A 27227-nucleotide genomic window follows, 5' to 3' on the forward strand; every position below is an offset into this window, starting at 1 on the left:
ACCCATGCTTGTAATGCATGTCCAGGTAAGTGGGTGCCTTGATTGCTCTCAGTCACCTGTGGTTGGCCATATGCTGCAGAGATGCTCTAGGCCCCTCTTGGTGGTTTGCTGATCTGCACAATGTGCAGGAAAAGCAACCAACAGTCCAGTAGCTGTGTCCACACGAGTCATGGCATACCGATATCCTTCTAATATGGGCAGAGGTCCAGTATAGTCTATCTGCCCCCTGACAAGGGGTATCAGCCCCTTTACTATTGTCCCATATTGCTGTGGGACTCAGTGTAAGTCCCTCTTGAAACACAGGAGGCACTCCTTCCACGCTCTGCTGACATCTTCAAAGGTCAGCGGCAAGCCCCACCAACAAGGCTGCAGCCCACATTGTCTTTTGCCCCGCATGCAACAAACACTGATGTAACCACTGAGCTACATCAGAGGCAGGCTTTCCTTCTAGCCAGCACACCTGGGCCAATGTGTCTGCTTCATCATTCTCTGGGGATGCCAAAGGCAAATGGCCAGTCACACGATATATGGTAACAGTCTTAGTCTGACCATAGGCCCATAGGTCTTGACACAACTCTTGCCCCCAAAGAGGCTGGTGACCAACCATCCAGTTGCATGGTACCATGTTGGAAGCCACAGGATTAAACCTTAATAGATGGCCCAGCTGTCAGTGTAGACTACTGCAGGGGAGAGCTTCTGGGTGCTTACAAGCCATACTGCCCAAAACTCAGCCCATGGGCTGCGCTTCCCCTCTTCGTCCTCCATCCATATCATCTCAGTCTTAGGATGGAAAGCCACAGCCCTCCATTTCGGGGGCTGCCCAGGACTGGAGCTGTCTATGCACCAAGCATCTTCAGGTATAGGGGCTTTTCCCTCCTGACAGGGAGTCTTGGCTACCAATGGCTCAAAAACAAGTTCTTTCTGCTTTCCACTGGTATAGTTCACTGGCCCCAATACACATTGGAGTTCTTCACTTAAGGGGCTCATAGAGGAGAGCGCTATGCTGCTGTATAATATGCACCCCGTTTGGCCAGTGTAGATGTCTGTGCCACACCACTGTGTGGCTTCTGGGTCCAGGCTTGCATCCACCCTGCAATGGGATAGGTGGTAATTACCTTGGTTGGAGTTGTTCCAGTGATGGGCTCCATAGCCAGAAAGGCATGGTACACAGAAACCAGTTAATTCTCTGTCAAAGGTGTGCTGGACCTCTGCTTCTTTACATAGTCGTGACCAGAACCCAGTAGGTTGGTGTGTTCATCAAGCCACTGCCAAAGGCCCCATCCATAACTATTTTGGTTACATGAACATCTTCACAGGGCCTTTATGAGTCCATTATACTCAAGGCCTGTACAGCCTTGACTGCTTACTTAGCAGCAGTAAAAGTAGCTGCACATGTTTCATCCCAATCCCACCTGATGTCCTTTCATATCAACCAGTATAAGGGCTTCAAAATTAGTGCCAAGTATGGGATAAACACTCCAGTAGCCCCAAAAGACCCAAAAACTCTTGTAATACTGCCACAGTGGTAGGGGTAGGGAAAACCTAAACCTTGTCTATGACTGCTTCTGGGATAACTTTGGTTTTATGTGACCAGAAAAGCTCCAAGAACTTTGCTGACAAATTCCTAAACTGAATCTCAAACTCCCATGTGACTGATTTTAGCGATGGGCCTCTAAGGAAGTAATTAAGATTAAACGAGGTCGTAAGAGTGGGGTCTTAATCTGATAGAAGAGAAAGAATATCTTCCCTAATGCCGAGCCTCTCTCTCTGTTCTCACACACTGAGGAAAGGCCCTGTGAGGGCACAGCAAGAAGGCAAGCCAGAAAGAGAACCCTCATCAGAACCAAATTGGCCAGAACCCCGATCTTGGACTTCCCAGCCTCCAGAACTAGGATAGATAAATTTCTGTTGTTGAAACCACCCAGTCTAAGGTATTTTGTCATGGCAGCCCAAGCAGACAGACTAACACACTTCTATTAGGCAGAGAATGGGCCTAATCACATAAATCCAATCAGGAACTTGACTAGAGTAAAGCTTTAATAAGATTCAATTACTTCTGATTTAATCCTGTTCCTGGCATAGAGCTAACCTAGGCTTTTCATTGCAAGCGTGATGGCTCTTTGCCTCTGTTACTAAAAGGCTGCAGGAGATATATTTCTGCCCTTCAGAAGTTTTCAGCTTATTTTTTTTGTCCTCTTGTCACTTCAAGATTTGACAAATGTCTTCAAGGGGAAACTGGCCATGTGTTTAGATAAACTTCTTCCCTATGAGAACTGGTTTTCTAAGCTCTGTGAGACTTTGGGAGATTCCAATATGGGGGAGAACCAGGCATGCATTTGAGGCACCTGAAGTTTCCAGCACTCAGCAAGATTACCAAAAGCTCTGCTGGATTCTATTCTTTCAGCTGAGCCCCTCTAGTGGGTCAAGCCCAAGCATCAGTGCACCTCCAGAACTGTCAAAAGCCCTCAGAGGAAAACTGCTGACTGTCAACAGAATTGTTAGTTGCTCTCTAGAAGTTCAGTTTATTTATTTCATTGCTTTCACAGCTCTCTGATGCTTTTGAAAAGGACTTTTGTATTATTTTCTCTTTGTTCATGTTAGAGTGTTGGCCTATCACATCCTGCTCAGAAACAGAAGTCCTCCTCCACCAATTTCTCATCTTCACAACAACTCTGGCCTTCGAAAAGGATCTGTCAGAACTAAACTGTATTTGTTAGAATAAGTGAATAAATAAATATATCATGCCCATTGCACCTGCTTCTTGATCTTAGCTGGGCCATGTCTGCCACTCTGTTGGACAAGGCAAAGTAGATACCGTTATTTTGGTGATACAGCAAAAGGGCTATAGCCAACAAGCAGGGAGAGGTGACAAAAGGCCTGTTTTGAAGCATGAGCCAATCAGACAGTAGACAGTCCAGATTTCTGGACTCTTGGTCTTCATTTTCACCAGTTTCTGATTTTCAGGTTCTCCTCTACCACCCCAAGAAAATGGGAAATAATAGGTGAGATACTTGCTTACTAGTCTTTCCAACTAGAAAAGGGACTTTGTCTTGCATGGTATTTCGTGCTCAGTATACAGCACAGTACCCAATCCATAGTAGGAATTCAAATCATTTATATGAATGAATGAGTGAATATAACAAAGTTCTTCCACAGTCTGCTTTGTTAGCAGATTAATCTGATTAAATGCATAAAATAGAAATAAAATAAGACAATGGAAGTTATTGACAATAACACTGATACACATATCGTGTATTGACTTTTAGGAACTTGAGAAGAAGCATTTTAGTGATAACTTTGATCTAAAAGAAACAGAAGTTCAAGGATATATTCTATTTTATGATTCCAAATAATAATCATTTATGAGATTAGCTTGTCCTAAAATCCTTCAAACAAAATAAAATGCTTTCCATAAAGTAAGAAGAACTTTGCAGAAAATAAACCACAGGGAAAACTTCAAAATACAGATAATCTTGGAAATATTTTCACCTTGCAGTGCTAACTATAATTATTGGCTGCTTGGAACCTGACATAGGAACTTCATCAGTAGTTATATTTACATAAGCCAATGCCAATAAAATCATAAAAACTAAACCAAGGGCAGAAGTTATTTTGACAAACTAGAGTTAACCTTGTATCTTATTTATCCCTTCATTTTTCTCCTATGGATAACATTATTCCACAAGATCTTTATGTAAAAGCAGCATAATTTTCTTAAAAACTATAAGGCTATATGAAAAGATTGATTCTTACTAAATATCTAGGGAGAAAACAAATCAATTTTAGTATGTCTATAAGTGAAATAATAATGAAAAATATTATAATGTGTGAATATATACATTTTATTTATGTGCTGTTGAAAATGTTCAACAGCAGGATAATTGGCCATAGGGGATGATTCATGTTAAATAATTCAAAAAGTTAATTCCCTTACAACTTAATATTCAAAATCAATCACAAATGAAGCAGTCATAAGAGGAGCCACAGAGTATGGAATAAAAGCATATGGGCTTTGGAATAAAACAGTTTTGAATTCCAATATTTGCCCTAGTGTTAGAGTGATGCCCCTAACTTCTCTGAAAATCATTGTCTTTATTTGTAAAACAAGAATTAATAAGGGAGCTTAAAGGAGTCATCTTTAGAACAGGGAGATAACAAGGGTTAAGTAGTAGAAATAGCAGCAGTTGATTTAATAAGGGAAAGAAACTAAGCAAACCACCCAGAAAGCAGCAGGAGAGACAGAGACAAAACAAGGAGAGAAAGAGGCAGAACTATGATATGATTTTCATTCTTTTAACCACAGAGTGGGAAATCTCAGGAGCAAAGTAGGACTCTGACCAGGCAGAAATATATATTATATGTTTATATATATTTATATATATATAATTATATATATATTTATATAAATATATTTAAATATATACATAAAAATATATAAATATATATTATATATGTTTATATATATATTTATATATATAAATATATATATAAAGGTCTTGGTCCAAAGTAGGCAGTCATACTCTACATCAGGTTGCCCTTACAGTAACATCCATGCTTTAACATAATAACATTACAAAGAAAACTGTGCCTTGTAATTGAACTAATGTTCCTTTAAGAATTATCTGGAATGGAGTTTGGAAGAAGATTAGTGTACAGACAAAAATATATGTCAAGAGGAAAAACATGATTATGCAGGGAAAGGCTGCTTTGTGCCTGGGTACTGGGGAGAGCCTCTGGCACTGATGACCTGCTGCTTCCTGGGGCTGACTTTGGTGAGAGTAAAAGGTAAGTAATGAACCAGGTAGTTGGACATCTACATTTGTCCTCCTAGTCTAATCAGATGCTGCCTGGAAGGAAACCCCAAAGATCAGGGGCATTGGACTGGAAAATGGCAAGTGCTCACTCTCTTGGTACCTGATTGTGAAGGATTAGAACATTCAGGCTCTCCCAGCCCTCCCAGCCCCTACAACTGCCTTGGAGGATGAGCCCACCTCAGGAAAGATAGAGAGAGAGAGAGAGAGAGAGAGAGAGAGAGAGCAGAGTGGTCCCCAGGCATAACAATGTCAACCTCACAGGGTTTTCTGAGAATTAATATAGAAAACTTATTATAAAGATACTTAGACATTAGTACATAGCTATTGTTGGTGTCCTTAACACCTCTTTTAGCATTTATGATGGGTTATACATTTACTTTCCCTTAAGATATTAATGTGGTTTCACATTTTATTTTAAACCTTAGCCTACCCATTATGGAATATTAGGTATATGTGTTAGGTAACCAAAACCAGACAAATCAACATATTCGCCTTACAAACTAGTTTCAAGTTTAAACTGCTTACCCAAAATTCAGTCTGTAATTTTGGGCCTAGAGTTTTCAAATGAAAGCATTAAAAATATCACTGAGAATTTCCCCGTGTTCATGAATAGGAAGAATTAATATTGTCAAAATGGCCATCCTGCCCAAAGCAATTTACAGATTCAATCCAATCCCTATAAAATTACTAACAGCATTCTTCAGTGAACTAGAATAGATAGTTCTGTAATTCATATGGAACCACAAAAGACCACAAATAGCCAAAACAATCCTGCAAAAGAAGAACAAAGCTGGGGGGATTATGCTCCCTGACTTCAAGCTCTATTACAAAGCTACAGTAATCAAAAGAGTTTGGTACTGGCACAAGAACAGACTCACAAATCAATGGAGCAGAATAGAGAGCCCAGAAATAAACCCATGTATATATGGTCAATCAATATGCAATAAAGGAGCCATGAGTATACAGTGGGGAAAAGACAGTCTCTTCAACAACTGGTGTTGGGAAAACTGGACAGCTAGATGTAAGAGAATGAAACTGGATTATTGTCTAACTCCATACACAAAAGTAAACTCAAAATTGATCAAAGACCTGAATGTAAGTCATGAAACCATAAAACTCTTAGAAGAAAACATAGATAAAAATCTCTTGAACATGCAGTTTATTCCAGAACACATCTCCTCAGGCAAGGGAAACAAAATAAAAAATGAACAACATCAAACTACATCAAACTGAAAAGCTTCTGTACAGCAAAAGACACCATCAGCAGAACAAAAAGGCATCCTACAGTAAAGGAGAATATATTTGTAATGACTCATCTGATAAGGCATTAACATCCAGAATATATAAAGAACACATATACCTCAACATCCAAAAATCAAATAATCCAATTAAAAAATGGGTGGAGTACCTGAACAGACATTTCTCCAAAGAAGAAATACTAATGGCCAACAGGCACATGAAAAGATCCTCCACATCGCTAATCATCAGGGAAATGCAAATCAGAACCACAATGAGATATCACCTCGTACCAGTTAGAATGGCTGCTATCCAAAAGACAAGAAATAACAAATGTTGGCAAGGATGTGAAGAAGTAGGAACCCTCCTACACTGCTGGTGGGAATGTAAATTGGTGCAACTGCTGTGGGAAGCAGTATGGAGGTTCCTAAAAAAACTAAAAATAGAAATGCCATACGACCCAGTAATTCCACTTCTAGGAATTTATTTGAAGAAAACAAAATCCCTGATTTGAAAAGATATATGCATCCCTGTGTTTATCACCACATTATTTACAATAGGCAAGACATGGAATCAACCTAAGTGCCCATCAATAGATGAATAGATAAAGAAGATGTGGTACATATACATGATGGAATATTATTCAGCCATAAAAAGAAAAGAAATTGTACCATTTGCAACAACATAGACGGAACTAGAGGGTATTATGTTCAGTGAAATAAGCCAGGTGGAGAAAAATAACATATGATTTCACTTATTTGTGGAATGTAAATGTAAAGCAAAACAGAAGGAACAAAACAGTAGTAGACTCATAGACACTGAGAAGTAACTAGTGGTTACCAAGGGGGGTGGTTAGGAGTGGGTGGGGGAAGAGTGAGGGGGATAAAAGGGCAAAAAATTTTTCAGTGATGATAGCACAGCATAGAGAATATAGCTAATGATTCTGTAACATCTTCCTATGTTGATAAATAGTAACTGTACTGGAAGGGGTGAGAATTCAATAATATGGGTAACTGTTGAGCCACTGTGTTGTACATTTGAAACTAAGGTACGATTGTATATTGACACTTAAATTTTAAAAAACTACTGCAACAACTGATGGATCTAGAAGAACACTTTGTTCTTAAATATATGCTGGAATAACAAAGAGTTAAACTTTGCCACCTGAGCACTCAATGGCATGTCATTCTAATAGGAAGACATGCTGATATTAATAAAATGGATAATCCAGCCAGTATGAACCCAGCCCATGGGCATCTCTAACCTCCATTTTAACCCTGTCATTATAAAAATGAATAGGATCTTAATGTTCTTTAATTTCTAATTAGGTTCTTTAATTTCTATGTAAGGTTTAACATAGTCTTAAATACATTTTCGTAAAGCTCAGATCTCATCACATGAAGTTGTATAGCAATTACTTGCTAGACAGTATTTCCTTGAATCATACACATATTGAAAATATATGTATATATACATACAAGAAATAAAATTTATGTTGCCTTATCATTCCTAAAATTAAAAAAAAACTTTTAAATCACTGCAAATTTTAAAGGTAATATAAAACACTCTGATAATTTATTTTCTCACCCCTCTCTGCCACTAGACAGTGAGACCATGCTAAGCTGGGTAGTTCCTCAAAAATTCTGAATGAAAGAATAAAGAGAAAAGAAAAGCCAACTGAGAAAATATTTCCACCTTGGGGATTTCAGATGTAGGTCTTCAGAGACCTTTACTTTTAGAAGCCATTCTTCCCCTTTACATTGTGAATAGTAAGCAAACCATTTAAACCTGCATATTCATAGAATCTTTCTGAAACTTATAGTGGTTTTTTTTAAGAGAAATTAGCTGGATTAAACAGATTATGAGGAAGAGACTAGAGCATTGTGATGAAATCAGTGTACCATGTTTATTGGATAATTTTAAATGTCTGTGATCTTTAAAATAAAAGTTTGTATTTTATTATAGGAGCTGAAAATGCCATTAACTTTGCAAGCATTTAACTGTTTCTGGTCTAAGGATTTCATAATAGAATTTATTTTTCATTAAGAAGTAAAATCTAAATAATTCTAAGCAGTTTTCCTCAAAGCATAGTTCAGTTGTTCACTAAACATCAAGGCAAGGGGCAAGGCTGAATTTTGTGGACTGCACAGCTAAGGAGCCACTGTCCCTAATAATCTATAATTTTTCAAAGAGATAGAAAATCACTGGGAAAAAAGAAGGGAAGGAAGGAAGGGAGGAAGGGAAGGAGATGGGAAGAAAGGCAGGGGAGGGAGTTGCTTTTTACCTTGTGGTCCAAACAAAAGTCCCCAAATTGAGTCTCAATTGTCTAGCTGGGATAATGTGACCAATGACACCAGGATGTGGAAGCCTCTTTTTGACCAGTTCTAGGTCATACCACCTATCACCCCAGAGGTCAGAAGGTAAAGGAGAGGGAGTGAAGTTCTATCCAAACCTGAGGTTATTTGTTTACAATTCCTGTACTGTAATTTAAATTTTAATTACTCTATGTGTTTTTCTTCTAGTCCAGTTCTGGTCTCTCCACCATTCATGTTCATGTTTAAATTCTGCTTTCGGGTAAATCATTTCATTTCTAAGTAGTCAATCAGCTTGTATTGTTACACCAGTGATACAGACCTAGCTTTATCTTCTCTCAAACTTATCACGACTTGGCTTGCTGTGTATTAAAATTTGACTCTGCAGGGAACACCATGATAATTTGGGTTGTTTCAGGAAAGGAAAACATGTGGTTTTCCTCTGGGAAAGATGTATGTTAGTTTGCTTTGAGGGATGGGTCTGAGTCTTCTGCACGTGGGTGGGGCTCAACTGGATTTCAAAGTTCACTATTGCTAAATACAGCAATAGAAAATTTTGGGGCACAGTATAAGTTTGTCTTTGCTAGTAACAGATAAAGGGAATAAAATATTAGTCTATTTGGTGAATTTATCTGTTTAGGAACATACTTAATGGTTTCTGACACAGATGGCAAGAGTCAGTAAAGCAGTGACATCCACAGTGCTGCTTCCAGAAGCTTCTCAAGGAAGGATATTAGCACCAGGGAGCATGGCAATGAGAAGAATGCAGATTTGGAATTATGAAACTGGATTTCTGTCTTGGTCCTACACTTACTATTTGTAGAACCCTACACACTTTACTTACTCATATAACCCTCCATTTCTTTGCTATAAAGAGAGAATAATGTGTCCTACTTAACTGCCTTGGGGCATTTGGGCTGCTACAACAAAATACCACAGACTGGATGGCTTTTATAAATGATAGAAATTTATTTCTCACAGTTCTGGAGTCTAAAAGATCAAGATCATGGTCCCACCATATTCTCACATGGAGGAAGTGGCTAAGGAGCTCTCTGGAGCCCTTTTAAGAAGCATTAATCCCATTTATGAGGGCTTTATTCTCATGACCCACTTCTTAAAGTCCCCACCTCCTAATTTCTTCATCTTGGGGGCTAGGATTTCAACAGATGAATTTTTAGGGGACACAAACATTCAGACCATAGTGCTAGCTAACAAGGCGAGTTTGAGTTTTATATGGAATAAAGCACTTATGTTACACTTACTAATCCCCATGTCTCTCCTGTAAATGAAAGGCCTCACAAGCTGCATCTTGTTCTTCTTTGTAAATTTCAGTGCCTGAAAATGAAAGTATGTCCAACAAATGTATGTTGGATGAATAGATAAATGAAATAACAAATGATCAAACAGGTGAATGAGTGATAATTATGGCATAGAGGGAAATAGAAAACATTGTTCAGTATTAGCTCAGGGAAGTTCTGGAACAAAGCAATATTTTAACAATATTTCAGACCATAGAATTCCTATGTGTGAATCTGCACCCTTTTTTCTGGGCTTCTCTTAGTAGACAAGAAGCTGAAGACCAAGACCTGGAAAGAATAGCAAATCTCTTGGTGAAGAAGCAGCCAAAAAAATCACTGCTCTTCTAGCTCAATGAGAAACATTGATTAAAAGCAGACATCAGTAAGAATTAAAATGGAGAACTTATAAGAGTAAACTCCATTGTAATTAACAATAGTAATTCCTTGATTCTGTCTTGTTGCAGAAACCCTTTTATTATTGTAAGTATTTCTGAAGGAAGCTTTCAAATCCCCTGGAGATGACTCTTTATCTTTTTTTTTTTTTATCTTCTGCAAGAAGGTTAATCCCAAATTCCCAGACCATGGCAGTTTCAGGGTTTCTTTTTTTTTTTTTTTTGAGAGGGCATCTCTCATATTTATTGATCAAATGGTTGTTAACAACAATAAAATTCTGTATAGGGGGGTCAATGCTCAATGCACAATCATTAATCCACCCCAAGCCTAATTCTCGTCAGTCTCCAATCTTCTGAAGCATAACGAACAAGTTTTTACATGAACAAATTCTAACATAGTGAATAAGTTCTTACATGGTGAACAGTACAAGGGCATTCATCACAGAAACTTTCGGTTTTAACCACGCATTATGAACTATAAACAATCAGGTCAAATATGAATATTCGTTTGATTTTTATACTTGATTTATATGTGGATCCCACATTTCTCCCTTTATTATTATTATTATTTTTATTTTTAATAAAATGCTGAAGTGGTAGGTAGATGGAAGATAAAGGTAGAAAACATAGTTTAGTGTTGTAAGAGGGCAAATGTAGATGATCAGGTGTGTGCCTGTAGACTATGTGTTAATCCAAGCTAGACAAGGGCATTAAAACATCCACGGATGCAGAAGATTTCTCTCAAAACAGGGGGGTGAGGTTCTAAGCTTCACCACTGTTGATCCCCAATTTCTCACCTGATGGCCCCCCTGCGACTGTGCCTGTCTTAGGTTGTTCCTCCCTTGAGGAATCTTACCCATTTCTAGCTAACCAGTCATCTTCCGGGGCCATACAGGGAGATGTAAAGTTGGTAAGTGAGAGAGAAGCCATATTGTTTGAAAAGGTTAGCTTTTTACTTCTTTGCAGATTTATGCCCTGTGGTTTCTATGCCCAGCATTTGTCTTGAGGTACCTTTACCACTTGGAGGAATTATGATACTCAGTAAATTCGATATGAGGCACGAATTCTATTTAAGGGTTGTAATTAGGAAGGAAGAAGAAAAGCTATAGAGGTAGCAGATGGAAGAAAACATGGGAGGATTGATTATTTCTTTGACATATCTTCTTGTAGCGTAACTTAATCATGTATAGGTTTTAAACTACTAATTAAATTGTGCACACACATTAACATAATAGGAATACAGTTACAAAACCAAAACAGACCTATAATTACCATCCATCTCCAGTGAAACCAAGAAAACCAGTTAGGTACCCTAGGCATTTGTGAAAATTTGTCTATGATATGATGGATATTGTCCAACTGTACTTGAACAGTCTGAGAGAAATCAGACAAATTAAAACAACCCATTCCTGGGAACTGTTCACATCCCATATGTTCTTTTAACAGTAGATAGTCTGTAGCTGTAAGATTTTGGAGTGCTACAACTTGCACTTCTCCTAATTCTTGGTTGAGTTCCAACAGTATAGATACAGTCAAATTTGTTGTTTTACTGAAAGCACAGGCCAGCTTAGATATCTCCTTCTTCATTCCAATGGCAAGTCCAGGAACTGGTGGGATGGATGCAGCTACAACTGCAGCATCACCTGGATCTTTGTTGAGGTTTTTTGATGATCGTCTTCTGGTATGACTCTTCCAGAGAGTGCTGATGTTGGAAGTTCTTCTTCATATCGTATCTTAGTTCATTTTCTGGGTAGCCAAATTAGGCTTTGATCCTCTGTATAAACACAAACAGACCCTTTGCCCACACTTGGATATGCCCTTTATACCATTGTGTAGAACTCATTGGAGGTCACCACACAGGAATTGGTTTTTTTTTTTTAAGAGATAGGAATATTATCAGAAAAGTATACCTCCATAGCTGATCATCTGACACCCTTTAAGTGATCAAAATTAAGGATATTTAAAGCATGCATTAATCGTTGATTTACAGTTAGTTTTATCCTATCAGGGAGTAATCCCCCTTCTCTTTCTTTTTTTTTTTCTTGTTATCTTTAATCTACACTTACATGAAGAATATTATGTTTACTAGGCTCTCCCCTATAGCTGGTCCCCCCATAAACCACTTTACAGTCACTGTCTATCAGCATAGCAAAATGTTGTAGAATCACTACTTGTCTTCTCTGTGTTGTACAGCCCTCCCCTTTCTCCCTCCCCCCCATGCATGCTAATCTTAATACCCCCTTTCTTCTTCCCCCCCTAATCCCTCCCTACCCACCCATCCTCCTCAGCCCCTTTCCCTTTGGTACCTGTTAGTCCATTCTTGGGTTCTGTAATTCCACTGCTGTTTTGTTCCTTCAGTTTTTCCTTTGTTGTTATACACCACAGATGAGTGAAATCATTTGGTATTTCTCTTTCTCCACTTGGCTTATTTCACTGAGCATAATACCCTCCAGCTCCATCCATATTGCTGCAAATGATAGGATTTGCCCTCTTCTTATGGCTGAGTAGTATTCCATTGTGTGTATGTACCACATCTTCTTTATCCATTCATCTATCGATGGACATTTAGGTTGCTTCCAATTCTTGGCTATTGTAAATAGTGCTGCGATAAACATGGGGGTGCATCTGTCTTTCTCAAACTTGATTGCTGCATTCTTAGGGTAAATTCCTAGGAGTGGAATTCCTGGGTCAAATGGTAGGTCTGTTTTGAGCATTTTGATGAACCTCCATACTGCTTTACACAATGGTTGAACTAATTTACATTCCCACCAGCAGTGTAGGAGGGTTCCCCTTTCTCCAAAGCCTCGCCAACATTTGTTGTTGTTTGTCTTTTGGATGGTAGCCATCCTTACTGGTGTGAGGTGATATCTCATTGTAGTTTTAATTTGCATTTCTCTGATAATTAGCGATGTGGAGCATCTTTTCATGTGTCTGTTGGCCATCTGTATTTCTTTTTTGGAGAACTGTCTGTTCAGTTCCTCTGCCCATTTTTTAATTGGACTATTTGTTTTTTTGTTTGTTGAGGTGTGTGAGCTCTTTATATATTTTGGATGTCAAGCCTTTATTGGATCTGTCATTTACAAATATATTCTCCCATACTGTAGGGTTGCTTTTTGTTCTATTGATGGTGTCTTTTGCTGTACAGAAGCTTTTCAGCTTAATATAGTGCAACTTGTTCATTTTTGCTGTTGTTTTCCTTGCCTGGGGAGATATGTTCAAGAAGAGGTCACTCATGTTTATGTCTAAAAGGTTTTTGCCTATGTTTTTTCCTAAGAGTTTTATGGTTTCATGACTTACATTCAGGTCTTTGATCCATTTTGAATTTACTTTTGTGTATGGGGTTAGACAATGGTCCAGTTTCATTCTCCTACATGTAGCTGTCCAGTTTTGCCAGCACCATCTGTTGAAGAGACTGTCATTTCCCCATTGTATGTCCATGGCTCCTTTATCAAATATTAATTGACCATATATGTTTGGGTTAATGTCTGGAGTCTCTAATCTGTTCCACTGGTCTGTGGCTCTGTACTTGTGCCAGTACCAAATTGTCTTGATTACTATGGCTTTGTAGGAGAGCTTGAAGTTGGGGAGTGAGATCCCCCCTACTTTATTCTTCTTTCTCAGGATTGCTTTGGCTATTCGGGATCTTTGGTGTTTCCATATGAATTTTTGAATTATTTGTTCCAATTCATTGAAGAATGTTGCTGGTAATTTGATAGGGATTGCATCAAATCTGTATATTGCTTTGGGCAGGATGGCCATTTTGACGATATTAATTCTTCCTAGCCATGAGCAGGGGATGAGTTTCCATTTGTTAGTGTCCCCTTTAATTTCTTTTAAGAGTGACTTGTAGTTTTCAGGGTATAGGTCTTTCACTTCTTTGGTTAGGTTTATTCCTAGGTATTTTATTCTTTTTGATGCAATGGTGAATGGAATTGTTTTCCTGATTTCTCTTTCTATTGGTTCATTGTTAGTGTATAGGAAAGCTCCAGATTTCTGTGTGTTAATTTTCTATCCTGCAACTTTGCTGTATTCCGATATCAGTTCTAGTAGTTTTGGAGTGGAGTCTTTAGGGTTTTTTATGTACAGTATCATATCATCTGCAAATAGTGACAGTTTAACTTCTTCTTTACCAATCTGGATTCCTTGTATTTCTTTGTTTTGTCTGATTGCCGTGGCTAGGACCTCCAGTACTATGTTAAATAACAGTGGGGAGAGTGGGCATCCCTGTCTGGTTCCCGATCTCAGTGGAAATGCTTTCAGCTTCTCGCTGTTCAGTATAATGCTGGCTGTGGGTTTATCATATATGGCCTTTATTATGTTGAGGTACTTGCCCTCTATTCCCATTTTGCTGAGAGTTTTTATCATGAATGGATGCTGAATTTTGTCAAATGCTTTTTCAGCATCTATGGAGATGATCATGTGGTTTTTGTCTTTCTTTTTGTTGATGTGGTGGATGATGTTAATGGATTTTCGAATGTTGTACCATCCTTGCATCCCTGGGATGAATCCCACTTGGTCATTGTGTATGATCCTTTTGATATGCTGTTTAATTCTGTTTGCTTATATTTTATTGAGTATTTTTGCATCTACATTCATCAGGGATATTGGTCTGTAATTTTATTTTTTGGTGGGGTCTTTGCCTGGTTTTGGTATTAGGGTGATGTTGGCTTCATTGAATGAGTTTGGGAGTATTCCCTCCTCTTCAATTTTTTGAAAACTTTAAGGAGGATGGATATTATGTCTTCTCTGTGTGTCTGATAAAATTCTGAGGTAAATCTGTCTGGCCCCGGGGTTTTGTTCTTGGGTAGTTTTTTTATTACCATTTCAATTTCTTTGCTCGTCATTGGTTTGTTTAACTTTTGTGTTTCTTCCTTGGTCAGTCTTGGGAGGTTGTATTTTTCTAGGAAGTTGTCCATTTCTTCTAGGTTTTCCAGCTTGTTGGCATATAGATTTTCATAGTAGTCTTTAATAATTCTTTGTATTTCTGTGGAGTCTGTCGTGATTTTCCCATTCTCATTTCTGATTCTGCTGATTTGTGTTGATTCTCTTTTTCTCTTAATAAGTTTGGCTAGAGGCTTATCTATTTTGTTTATTTTCTCAAAGAACCAGCTCTTGGTTTCATTGATTTTTGCTATTGTTTTATTCTTCTCAATTTTGTTTGTTTATTCTCTGATCTTTATTATGTCCCTCCTTCTGCAGACTTTAGGCCTCATTTGTTCTTTTTTTTCCAGTTTTGATAATTGTGATGTTAGACTATTCATTTGGGATTGTTCTTCCTTCTTCAAGTGTGCCTGGATCGCTATATACTTTCCTCTTAAGACTGCTTTCGCTGCATCCCACAGAACTTGGGGCTTTGTGTTGTTGTTGTCATTTGTTTCTATATATTCCTTGATCTCTATTTTGATTTGTTCGTTGATCCATTGATTATTTAGAAGCATGTTGTTAAGCCTCCATGTGTTTGTGAGCCTTTTTGTTTTCTTTGTAGAATTTACTTCTAGTTTTATACCTTTGTGGTCTGAAAAATTGGTTGGTAGAATTTCAATATTTTGGAATTTACTGAGGCTCTTTTTCTGAGCTAGTATGTGGTCTATTCTGGAGAATGTTCCATGTGCACTTGAGAGGAATGTATATCCTGTTGCTTTTGGATGTAGAGTTCTATAGATGTCTATTAGGTCCATCTGTTCTAGTGTGTTGTTCAGTGTCTCTGTGTCCTTACTTATTTTCTGCCTGGTGGATCTCTCCTTTGGGGTGAGTGGTGTGTTTCAGTCTCCTAAAATGAATGTATTGCAGTCTGTTTCCCTCTTTAGTTCTGTTAGTATTTGTTTCACATATGCTGGTGCTCCTGTGTTGGGTGCATATATATTTAGAATGGTTATATCCTCTTGTTGGACTGAGCCCTTTATCATTATGTAGTGTCCTTCTTTATCTCTTGTTACTTTCTTTGTTTTGAAGTCTATTTTGTCTGATATTAGTACTGCAACCCCTGCTTTCTTCTCTCTGTTGTTTGCCTGAAATATGTTTTTCTATCCCTTGACTTTCACTCTGTGCATGTCTTTGGGTTTTAGGTGAGTTTCTTGTAAGCAGCATATAGATGGGTCTTGCTTTTTTATCCATTCTATTACTCTGTGTCTTTTGATTGGGGCATTAAGTCCATTTACATTTCGGGTGACTATTGAGAGATATGCATTTATTACCATTGCAGGCTTTAGATTCATGGTTACCCAAGGTTCAAGGTTAGCCTCTTTAGTATCTTACTGCCTAACTTAGCTCTCTTATTGAGCTGTTATATACACTTTCTGGAGATTCCTTTCTTCTCTCCCTTCTTATTCCTCCTCCTCCATTCTTCATATGTTGTGTGTTTTGTTCTGTGCTCTTTTTAGGAGTGCTCCCATCTAGAGCAGTCCCTGTAAGATGCCCTGTAGAGGTGGTTTGTGGGAAGCAAATTCCCTCAACTTTTGCTTGTCTGGGAATTGTTTAATCCTGCCATCATATTTAAATGATAGTCATGCTGGATACAGTATCCTTGGTTCAAGGCCCTTCTTTTTCCTTGCATTAAGTATATCATGCCATTCTCTTCTGGCCTGTAGGGTTTCTGTCGAGAAGTCTGATGATAGCCTGATTGGTTTTCCTTTATATGTGACCTTTTTCTCTCTAGCTGCCTTTAAAACTCTTTCCTTGTCCTTGATCCTTGCCATTTTAATTATTATGTGTCTTGGTGTTGTCCTCCTTGGATCCTTTCTGTTGGGGGTTCTGTGTATTTCCGTGGTCTGTTCGATTATTTATCCATTATTTATCCAGATGGATGAGGGTGAAGGCATTATTGTTGCTGGGGATGGAAATTGATAGAATGCATTTGGGAATATCTACCAAAATGTGCAATGAACATAGCAAAATTCCTAATGTACATACATCTCCAGGACTTCCCTTGTAAATATGATTGCCCTAATGTGCAAAGCCATATGTATAGTTTGAATTTATTATAATGAGAATATAGTATGGTATTTATTTATTATATATGAATTTATTATTCATTGTAGTATGAATACTGCTTCTAAGAATAAAAGAATGGAGAGAATGTAAACATCTGACAATAGCAAAATGCTTAAACTAAATGCTTCTACAGGAGAATCAGGCAATCATTAAGGAGAAGGAGGTTGTAATGTGGACTGATTTCCAAGGTACTTTGTTAAATAAAGTAAAGTAGATACAAGAAAGTGTGCAGATAATCTGTCACCCTCCCCCATTCACTGTCCTCTAGCCATAGTGCCCTTCTCTCTGATATGCCAAGTTCATTTCAGCCTCAGGGCCTTTGTACTTGCCATCCCTTCTGTCTGGCCTGTGTCCTGGAATTTTCACATAGCTGTCCTCTGTTCATTTTTCAGGTCTTAGTACAAAATCTTTTTCCTTAAAGAGACCATCTAAGTAATTGCAGTTGTATTTGCTGAAAGAATCAACCTGTTTTGCTTGACACTATGATATTACTAATATATTTGCAATATAGACTCGGTAACAGCTAGAGTGCCCCAACTCCATCACTTATATTGAGTCACTCTGCTTGATTTTCTTCATGGTATGTAGCACTACTTGAAAATATCACCGTTTTTTAAAAAAATGGTTTTATATGTTTATTAGTAATCCTTCCCTCTTGCACACACTCCATCTTATTAGGATTTAAGGTCCATAAGTACAGGAATATTTTTCTGTTCATTCCTACACCTCCAATATTTAGATCTGAGCCAAATACAGAATAGGTTCTCAATGAATGTTGAATGAATGAGTGAATAAAAGAGATACTCATGTGTGCAAAAATATTTCTGGAAAGTACCAAGAAAACGTTAGGCTCATTCTCCTAGAGAAGGAACCGGAAGGAAACTCACATTCCAATTTCAGTGTGAGAAAGGAACCGAGTGAGACACTGTGCCTGACTGAGTCTGCCTGATGGGCAAGGAGGTGTTACTTTGCCCTTGCAGGGCCGTTGGTGTGATGCCTCCTTAATAGCCTTCATTTTGTATTCATACAAGCATGGCATACTTACTGTGAAAGCAAAGGTGTCACCTCACACCAAAAGTCAAAGAATATTCAGAAGCCATTTCTCAGTTCCAAGCTTACCTTCTATACTGTTGGACTGAGATTACTCAAGCTACATATCCAAGACTCTCTTTCCAGCTGGCTTCCTATTAAGTTCTACGAGGGAGACTCATCAGAGGGATATTCATATTCAAAGTAGCAAAGAGGTGAGGAGGGGCTTATTTCATCTTTTCTACGTCCTGTCAGCCATCTTCAATAATAGCTCACACTTAGCTACACGTTCCACCTTCTTCCAGCACTCACAGTTCCATTCTCACCATGCTGCCTAGTAGCAGCCAAGCTGAAACCCTTGGCAGCCCTCATAGGAGGCCCACTGCATTCCCTTAGCAATTGTACTACGTCCCCTGAGCTCTGGGAGAACCCACTAGTCCATGTCCTTTCTCAGAGGTTCAAGAACCTGCTACATAGAGTTTACTCCCAGAAGCCTAAGCACTAGTTCAAAGGGTTCCTCTTCTTAGCTCATAGGTCCTGGTTAAGGGTCTCTTCTCTATGTTCTTCAGGCTTGAGATTATTAGCTGCTTCCTACTGCCATTAATCTCTGGGCACCTCAGCATCCTCCTTTCCCACTTTCAGCCCTCCAACTTATGCGCAAGCAATTCACTGTAATTCTAATTTACGGTTTCTGTTTTTCTTCCTGAAACATCAACAGTGCAGTACTTGCTCTGGGCCTTCTTCTCTTGGTCTGCAGTATTTCCCTGAGTGATCTTCATTTATCTTGACCTATTTACACTTCTCAAGATACATATCCAACTTACTATTTGCTATTTACATCTTAAAGTCCAGTAGACACCTCAAATTTATCTTGTCAAAAAAAGACCTTTGGGTACACCAATCTGTTCCTCTGCCAGAATTCCCTCTCTCGGTAAACATCACCTCTATCCATTCATTTGTTCAATCCAAAATCCTAGACATCATCCTCATTTCCTGTCCTTTCCTGATTATTCACATGAGTGCATCAGTGTGCCATCTTGGTTTTATGTCCGACATACCCATCTATTCCTGTCCATCTCTTCTGTCATAACACTAATCTAGCTCACCATTATCAATCTCTTTGGCTATTACAGTTGCCTTCTAAGTGGTCACTGTCTTCCAACTCTTGCCTTCATAGAGTTGTTTTTCTCTATCATTTGCCTTAATAATATTTTTAAAATTAAGTAACAATGAAAATTAAATCCAGACTCCTTACCGTGGCTCTGAAGGATCTGGTTCCTGCCACATGCCCTCCCACAGTCTGTTGGCACTAACTGTGCTCTAGAAACAGAGGCCTCTTTTCTGTCCCCTCCCACATCAAGCACTTGCAGACCCAGGTTCTTTGAATTCCCTGCCTCTTCTACCAGGAAGCATCTTGTTCACGTGGTCTCAGGTCACATGTCACGTCCTCAGGGAGGCTTTTCCACCATATCTGAAATAGCCTTCCTCCCCTAATTCCTTTCTATTACAAAGTCCAACTAGTCTCCTACATTCCCAAAATTCGTTGTCCAACTCTTTGGGGTGGGGGTCTTGTTATTTACTTTAGATACATCCCCGTTATCTCCATTACCTATTCCGTAAAATGTGCTCGGTGAATATTTGCTGACTAAATAAATGATGACTGCTTTTAGTATCCTCTAGTTTAAAGTAGCCCAACACTTAACTCCTGAAAGTATAGTTTTTCACTACATCAGAATGGAAATCTATAAGGTAGATTTGTCTCCCATCTCCTCTCCTTTTCTATCACACTTCCTAGGAAATTTCTTGAGGAAAAGGAGCTACAGTACCTTGATGACATGGCTGGTATTTTCTTTGGATAAATAATACATGACTATAAATTAAAGATGAGGACAATGCCACAATCTAAGAGATTTTAACAACAGTGAGATTCATGCCCTTTAAAAATATGTAGAACAAGATGAAACAAATGTTTTCAGCAGAAATTCAGGTGTTCTTTTCTAAAAATAACATACATAACCACAAATCAATGTTTCAAGCCAGATGGTTAATGAAGGCCAGCCAGGAAACTCCTATAATTCACAGTAATGAGTATGGTAATAAACTCCAATTATAAACCAAACTGCAGCATGATACACTGTATCTATTTCAAATAACAGTAATTTGATTGTTTCATATTTTTGAAAGCCCCAAAGCCTAATCTACTGGGGAAAATGTTAGAAAGGGTGATTGATGGAATGAATCATGCCTAGTCAAATAGAAGGTGGCTCATGTTTTATTAACAAGACCTATTCAAACATCATATGTGATCAGAAATAAAATAATAGTCAAACCCAAATAAAAGTTAAGATCCTTCAAAAAATGAAAGAAGTACCATTACTATAGTTGAAAAGAAATGTGTTTCCCTCAACTCTTTGATGTCTTTACAAATACGACCCTAGGAATTGCATGTTCTTTTGAACAGAATGCTTTAGGGACCACACTATAGAAAAATGCCAGGGGTTGAATTTTATTTTGGTATCAAAAGCAGATATTTATTCTTACACTTACAGTTCACTTTGATCTCAGAGAGGTAGTCTGAAAAGGAATTTACAGTTATCCAAAGTGATGGGCAGTAGCACATTACATATGCAGGCCATTGAATATGATTACATGGAACTACTCTGCTCTTGGGAGACATGTCACGGGTCACCTTCTTGTAAAAGGATAGAATGCTCTGGGTTGAATACTGAGAAAGCAAGAGCTCCAATACCTATTATCATTTCCATCTAATGTGAAGTTGGCCACTCACATATTGTATTTTTTGGAGTGTGAGCCATTAGAATTGATGAATATATTTGGTGCTATTTTTAATGTTATTTTTATTAAACTCTTAATTGCCCCTAGGAAATCTGAAGCATGCTTTTCCCCAAAATGTAACAAGACTGTAGATAGATATGCTTGGACAAATTCTGATCTTCTGTAAGATTTCTAGATAGATTTCAGTTATATTTACTGAGCACTAGAGGTTTATTTTCTGAATTTGTAATGGTCTCTGGTCTGGGAACAAAAGGACAGAATTGAAGGTGTGACTACTATATTGAAAATCGGAGAATTAAGTAAATTTAGCCATCTTCCCCAAATCAGCTCCACATATGCTCATAGTCAGACCTTCACCATCTAGGGAAGAGGTTAAAAGTCTCTGGAAAATAACACCAATTAAAGAGAAAGTTCTAAAGATGCTGTCATTAGAAATTTCTTAAGTAAATAGCCCAACCTGATCACCTACAGTGAAATTCACAGTCTGTAAGGCCCACTAATACACTCAGAGTGGCAATGAGCTATTTAAAATACTGTTAAATATGAAGACATATGTCAGATATGAGATGACAGTAATATATATGCATTTTTAATTATATATAAAATATGAAAAGACAACAATACTATAAAATATGAGAAGTCAACCAATGGTTATCAGACATTGAAATCAAGCATATAATTTGCAAGATAGAGAACAAAACAAATTGATTTAAAACAACTTGGAGATAGCAGAGACTATGCAGAAAAAAGAAAACCTAAAAATAAAAACAAAGCAGCTTTAATGTCTACAGAAATGAGTGATTGTTCAACCAAAATCAAAAACAGGATGCTCTAATAAAGATTCAATTCATCCAGATTACAAAGATGAGCTTTCACAAATGAAAAATATTATAGTTACAAAGGAAAACTCAATAGAAGAGTTTTCAGGAAAATTCTTGAAAGAAAATTTTAGACAATTGCTGAAGAGTGAGCTGTTGAGTAGTGATTAAACATGCAAAAAAAATTAAAACAGCTACACGTCCAGGGAAAACAAAATGTTGTGCAGGGAAGGAATAGTGCTAGTAGTTTGCTACATGTCTCAGCTAAAAATAGAATTTATATCCTCCTAATAATGTATTAATATGTTATATTTAACCAAATTATAGCTCTATTGGAGGAAAAGGGAATGAGAAGACTCTGCATTATGTGGATAGGCAAGCAGGGAGGGGAGAAAAGAGAGTCTCCTCTTCTCTAGTGGGAAGTCAGTTAACAGCACCAGAAACTGAAAAACCAAGTGGTAGCAACAAAGAATACTGCTTAGAGTCATGAAGCTAAATGACAGCATGATAAGGTAAAAGAGATGAAAATGATTAATTCTGGGAAGGACAACAAGTACAGAAGTGGAGCAATACTGTCCTTCATAGCAAGCTTGGAAACTATTGGAGTCCTTAGATGCTGCATGTGATTAACTTTAATAAAAATAAAAACTAAAAAAGGAAGAAGAGGAGGAGGGAAGGGTAGAGGCACTGACAGGCCTCAGTGAAGAGTGCATACAGGGAGAGAGCTGGATTGGTGATGGTCAGTACATCTCCATGTGTCTCCAGGACACATAGGAACAGAGAAGGTCAATGCCCACTTGGTGAGCAGAGGCACATGGTATAGTATAAGAGTCACTGATGGGTCATAAGGACCTCCGGCCTCCAGATGTGTCTTGTTTGTGAATTCCTGGCTCTGCCTCTACATAGATGGGTGACCTTGGACAAGTCAACCAATCTCTGCCCTACCTGACAGCCCAGCTGTTTCCCATTCATTTTGTATTCTTAAGGGTGTTTGGCAGAGAGCTTCATAAAGAGTAACTACTCAAATACTTCTTTATAGATTATTTGGAATGCTATTTTCTTGGAGAAGATGTTCCCTGTATTTAAACAAATGCTAAAATGCATTTGTGTACCTGTTTGGGAAATGACAAGACATATAATCCTGAGTAATCATCACATGGAGCTACTTACATGGTAACCCAAACATTTTTGCAATTTCTCTCTTACAATCACCTTCAAAATTCAAATCACTTTAAAAAATTTTGTGAGTATTAATACAAAGTAATATACACTTTTTACTGAAAACTTTGAAAATTGTGGAAACACACAGAATCAATGTAAATCCCACCACTAAGAAATAATCATAAAAGAATTTGGGTATATTCTCCAGTTATTTTTTTTAGTTGACCTATATATGCATGTATACATTTTACAAGTTAGTAAATATACACATTCTGCACATTTTGTAACCTGATTTTTCTCTACTATTATGTTATAAATATCTCCCCTAATCATTTATTATTATTGCCACTATCATTTTAATGACTTTGTAGTGTTCAACAGATGTATGATAATTCATTATTAGGTGTAACTACTGTTTTCCATGGTTTGTTTTTATAAATAGCACTGTAATGAACAACTTATACATAAATTTTTGTACACACCTACTTATTTCAATGGAGGTAGAATTTAAATTCCTAGAAGTTATTTTAATTCCTAGAGATAGAATTTCTGGGGGAAAAAATTAGGACATATATATTTTAAAATTTTTTAACTCTTGTTACTACCAAATTTCTTTCCAGTTGACTCTTTCACCAGCAGCCCACATTTCATACTTTGAATACTTTCAAAATTGACTAAATTTGATTTTGGAGAACAGTTAAATTACTCATCAGATATCCTTCTTCTACCCATAGATTATAAACTTTTTGAGCTTGGAGACCACTTCCTAAAAATTGATTCCCCAAAACATAAGAAAAAATAATTTTGTATTACTACCCAGTAAATAAGGTCAATGATCAAACTGGGTGATGCTGTTTGTGTCAAAATAATATGAATAGAGGTATTAACACTGATTATGTATATTGCCAACAGGCTTTGAAGCACAGATATATATATATATATATATAATCTCCTCACTTGTAAGCATAGAGGACAACTATCATAGAAAACAAATTGAAGATATGTTGGGATGTAAGGGTTTCCTCTGGTGGCATCTTTGAACTGGTGGCTATTTTTTCAGATTATTCAGAAGTGATACTCATTAAAATAAATCCCAAATAATATAAAATAAGTCCCATGTCATCATGCAGATGATGATAAGAGTGCATGCTGGCTAGTGCTGTTTTACATAATAAGACAAATTTGAAGTAAATATATAAACACAGATAAATAAAGTAAACCTCAATGAAAACCTTCATGGAAAAAAAGCCCTGCTTTTTGTTGTTGTTTTTGATTGTCCTCGACTGAAAAAGAGCACAATTGGACTCTAAAAATGGATTGCAAGAAAAGCTTCCTTCAGCCGCTAAGAGTGTTATTCAGAGATTGTTCTCAACACAGAGATAGGTATTCTCGATGTTTGCACTGAGGCAGGACAAACAGAAGCCTGACTTACACCTTGTCAGGTCAGAAAAGAGGTGGGTAGAAGTCAGACACAGCTGTTACAGATGACCTATGTCAGGTCAGTGTAAAAGGCCAAGTATCTGTCTCACATATGCTGAAAATAGGGCTCCACTCCCCCTAAATCTGTGGAACCTCTGGAAGCCCTGAGCTTCCCCTTGCCTAGCATCTCCAACCGCGGTCATTGTTGGCATTTCCTTGGGGCTCTTCCCTCTGCTCCGAGTTGCTGAGTTACACAGACTTTCTTCTGTCACTAGTAACTTCTTCCCTTCATCCAACTCGACTGCCTCTGGGGCCAAGCCAGCTGAGGGTCCTAGAGGAAGGAGAGAGCAGCTGCTTCCCTTGCCTTCTGCACAGGCAGAGCAATGGCAGGCTGCACATCGAGAGCTCAGTCTCTGAGGCAGGGACTTGTGAAGAAATGGGATTGAAGGATACCCTTGCACTGTATTTAAACCTCTGTGGATAGTTGTTGAGGTCTCTGAGTTAGTAAAACTTGTCCCCAAAGTCAAAATTGTAGAGAGGATAAAGCTTATCTTCAGTTTTAAAAAAACAGAAATTTTTCTGCACCTACTCCAGTTCAGGTGACTACTACGCATGTTCACATTTCTCAGCTCATTTAAATCTGACAGCATTCCAGGAAGGTGATCTAAGTACTTTTACTTTAACAAATGAAGGAACTGAGCTAAAAGAGAAGAAGCAATATATCCAGAGCTAACCAGTTAATAAATGGAAAAGCCTTGGGTCTTATTAACTTTAAAATTTCTTTTAATGTACCCCCAGCTCCATTTTCTACTTGTTTCTTAGTGTTCCCTCTTTTCTGAGCTCTTCCTCTTAAATTGACTTTCAGCCAGCTACCATGTTAGAAGGAATTCAATAATAAAATTCACAGTGTTTTAACTTTTAAAGTGTTGGTTGCATTTGAATAGGAAGCAACCACAGAATGAAATTTCAATGGGGGTGAAATTTTAGATATCAGTAACAGGTTGATACATAGATTTTCAAATTATAGTCTCAGTAGAGGAGGCTGAGGTTTCTGGTGGGACACTCGAATCTCAATTCCAGACAATCCTGAAATTAGGAGCCACATGTTTTTGTCCACCTCTGTTGTAGTGATATGGACAGGACATGCTTGAAAAATATCTTCTGCTGAGAATGATAAAATACTGTATCAGGGTTTCAAGGAAAAATACATCTGAAGGAAGAGATGACAGCAAAATAAAAATTCCTTTGTATCAACATCAATATAATTTACATCTTTTTCCAACTTCTTAAAAATACCACTATTAACATAAAGCCTCACCTATTCCTTTCAACCCTTAATTCATTAACATGAACACTCAACATAATTGAGTAGTGGAAGTGAAACATTTTTCTTGTTACTAGATAAAGAAAATGTGTTATGTAATCCTCTTCGAGTGTATATTCTGGTAATGCTGAAATAAATTGTGAATTAGAAGTTAAAGAAAAATTTTTTTCCTGAGTTCACCTAGAAAAATTCTTGGCTCAGACCTTATATTGAACATGCAACTGAAAAGTCTATAGAGCAGATATTCAGCATCCAGAAAAAAAAGTACATGAGATCTAAACCAGCAGTTACTGAAACCATTTGCTCATTGTCTTCAACAATCAAAATAAACACTCATTGAACATCTAGCGTGTATAAATATCTGAAATAGACAGTGAGAAGATAGGGTGTGTAAAGGAATGCAGAGAGCATTAAGAGTCAGGAAAAAGAACTAATAAAACTTAGCTAAACCTTAACAGCAGACCATTCCGGAATAGTAAGAGATTCAATGTCTAAACTTAGAGAGAGACCAGATCAAAGGAAGAGAGAGCGAGAGGCCAGCCAAGGGCTATTTGAATCCTAGTTTACTAAATCCCCATGGTTTACAACCCTGATATCCACCCTGGCAGGGCCCTTGCTTATTTTTATACTGCTTCTCACTTTAGGTCCCTGTATCTTAAACCGGCTAATAGCCTTTGTTAGGGAAAGAGTGAGTGCTGTTCAGGTGCTAATGCTGAGACCACAGTATCATTCACTCACACAGCAGGAAGAAACAAATATTCCATGATTGGAATGGTCAAAGGAAAGTGGGGAAATGTAGAATCTAAGCATTAGTAAGATTAGTAAATTAGCATAAGCATAGCCATCTTAGAAACCTAGAAACCATTTTCTGAGAGTGTGACTCAGAGGAAAAACAAAAAACAAAAAAAAAACCCTGGGCCTGGGTAAGGCCTTGAAAAACAAGTTAATCATGAGCACCGGGTGGTGGGCAGCTGTGACCCTTGGTCAGCTAACCTTGGTCAGTTAATCTTACATACCAAGCTTATCGTGCAGAACCTCCCTAACCATTGAAGAGTAGTCTTACCCTGCCCTTGCTTAACCCCAGGATATATGTCTTGCAAGAATAATGTATAGTTATAGAAAATTACTATGAGTTAAGTGCTTTGAAATTGCTATATAAACCCTTGGCTCTGAGTGCTCGGGGTCCTTGTTGAGACCCGTTGCGTCGGGCTGACTTGGACCCCAGCTAGCTGGCTGAATAAAGACTTTGCTTGAATTTACATCTCTATGCCTGTGTAGTTTGTTCTCTGGAGAAGCCTCGGAAGCCTGGACCCTAACAGGTGAAAGGTTTTAGAATTTGTTTTGGGAGACAGACTATGCCTGTCTATTCAACTACAGTTAAACAAGAGCAAAGCAAAGGAGAAGCCATTTGCTGAATGTCCTCCTGAAGTGGCCGCACTTTATCCTGGATCTCCACGACGTTGTATAACCATTCTTGCTTTTGAAGAGTAATTTATTGTACTCTTTCACATTTTAACTTTATTTCCTAGCATGAAAAATAAAATCAGAGTTTTACCACAATGGTTAATAAATAACTCACTTTTTTTCCTTAAAAAAATCTTTTATTTTAAGATGATTTTAGGCTGATAGAAGAGTTAA

Source organism: Manis javanica, chromosome 1 (assembly GCF_040802235.1).
Source record: "Manis javanica isolate MJ-LG chromosome 1, MJ_LKY, whole genome shotgun sequence".
Classification (NCBI taxonomy): domain Eukaryota; kingdom Metazoa; phylum Chordata; class Mammalia; order Pholidota; family Manidae; genus Manis; species Manis javanica.